We start from the raw sequence: 2,231 nt of genomic DNA on the forward strand, positions 1-2,231 counted from the left end.
GATGAAAATCTCAATTTTCATGCAGTATTCACCACCGCTGGTTGTCACAAAGCCACCAACTGATGACCCAGGGGACAGCATCAGTACTGGGCCCAAGGCCCCGGTCAGGGGTGGTCCTAGGCCATTTGGTGCCCTGTATCACCCTAACCCTAACAATAGAAAGTTGGCCTGGGGCTTAAAGGGTTAAAGATAAAACACCAGTTGTTAAGAAGTTAAAATTTCTAAGTAAAATATTAAAATGTATAAATAATTTCAGTTTAAAATGTATGAATTTAATGGTCTTCTGCATGTTTAAAAGAAGTCAAAGTAACTCTTAATTGTGTGAGAGTTCATGACCTTTAAGAGATTTTACACTTCCAGGTTGACCGGAGCGTGAGGAAGAAGAGGAAGAAAAAGAAGCCGAGAGTCAATGGCATCGAGCAGCTAACAGTCAACTGTGTGTGTTGTCAGTGTGGTGTTTTATTAGGGACTGTGAACTGTTGTGGGATGACGTGCTGTGAGTGTATGAGTTGGTCTCTCCATCGCAGCCGAGGTGTTTGTGTTATATTGGACACAAAGCAAGCTCGGCTAAGCTAGCTATCAGGTGCTAAGCTAGCTATCAGGTGCTAAGCTAGCTATCAGGTGCTAAGCTAGCTATCAGGTGCTAGGCTAGCGGCACGGCCACTGTTGAGAGGAGGCCTATGCTGACGGGAGGAGCATTGCCGGGTCACCTCGGAGAGTGTCACCGACGGAGGGCGCTTCGTTGCCGCAGAGGGACACAGAGGTTTATCCCTGCGAGCATTTTGTTTTCACAGGCTAACCTCTCCTCATAACATGGCTGTGACCTTCTATTTGCTCGGAGCTATGTGTGCAAGTCCAGATTTACATGATGCCGATACGCCATTGTGTGTAAGTAACTTTCACTGTTTTCTCCTTCTCTCCTTTAATGTTACTGTGACTTACAATTTATTCATACCACTCTCATTTAATTGTTTTCCAGCTGCCTGTAAGACATATTACAAGACGGTATACGCAGGAGCTTCAGGTACAAACAACCAGATCTTGCATCGCAGGCGGAAGCTGTGAAGAGTTCAGCTCGGAGTCGGCTGAGAACAAAGAGGGTAAGACATACTGGATTAGATCCGTTTTCGGTCAATGTGACTATTTTTCAGGTGCATTAATAGATGTGTTGTGTCCATAGAAGTGCATCATGCAGTGCTGATTGTCTTTATTGATTGTTTTTACAGCTGCTGGAAGAGAGACAGAGTGTGCTAGCTGAGGATGAGGTGGACCTTTGGAAGTGCGCCACCGGAGACCTGATGTCTGATGAGGAAGACAGTGGGGCATCTGGATGGATTGTGCGACCTCCGCCCTTTCACAGCCGGGAGCTCACTGAGCTCTATGTCACGCTGCAGTCGAGATTAGAGGCGATTCAGAAGTGCAGGGCAACGCACCACAGACATCTGCAAAATGGACCAAATTCAGACGGAAGGCCGCCAGTTACCTACAGCTCCGAGGCGGCAAACAGACACTTGACAGTTCTGCTTTGTAAATACTTGTGTGTTTGTGCTAATAAATTTCTTTTTTTGAATAAACAACATGTGGGGGCCCAATTGTGACAGATCTGCCAAAAATCACAAGTGATTTTTCTTGTTTAAAAGTTGTGGTGTCATCCAATGCTGAGTGAGGAAATTCAAGCCAGCCCACGCATGTCATGGTTCATTTCCGTCAATATGTGGCACAGATGAATGCAACGTTCACAGGCTGTAAATTGTCATTAACTACCAAAAATCTGGAATATTTCCAGGTGTGTATGGGGACGAAAATCCCACTTTTCATGCAGTAGAAGTGTCCAGGTCCAATGCGGAAGTGATGGAGGTGCCCGGGAGGTGGCCACAGGAGTCTCTGCCCTTCCCTTCCCCCTTAGACTTGAATACCTCCACTCCCCATTTTTCTTGCTGAACTGAATACTGGCCTTGAGTATTGGACAACAGAACCTTCATTTTATGAACAGTTTTAAGTTTGTTTTTTTTAATTGGTGTTTTGATAGTTTTAATGAATTAATGAAACCTTCTCTGTGCCTCTTTATTAACAGTGGAGATACTTTTGCTGGAGAAATAAAATAAAAAAAATACTGAGTAGATTTGGAATCCCATCGAGTTTATCAAGATATAATGGGTCTGCATTTGTACAAAAGTAGCTAGAGGAATCTTACAAAAACTGAGAATCAAACAAAAGCTAGGATGTGTTTA

General features: G+C 44.2%; 1 long non-coding RNA gene across 1 annotated transcript; it reads left to right on the forward strand.

The window, feature by feature from the left end:
- The first annotated feature begins 254 nt into the window (after positions 1–254).
- Positions 255–2,020, forward strand: LOC119023335. The gene is made up of 3 exons (XR_005076240.1): positions 255–888; positions 980–1,100; positions 1,227–2,020. It is a non-coding gene; the product is annotated as an uncharacterized LOC119023335 (long non-coding RNA).
- Positions 2,021–2,231: the final 211 nt, after the last annotated feature.

The sequence above is a fragment of the Acanthopagrus latus genome, chromosome 7 (genome assembly GCF_904848185.1).
Source record: "Acanthopagrus latus isolate v.2019 chromosome 7, fAcaLat1.1, whole genome shotgun sequence".
Lineage (NCBI taxonomy): Eukaryota > Metazoa > Chordata > Actinopteri > Spariformes > Sparidae > Acanthopagrus > Acanthopagrus latus.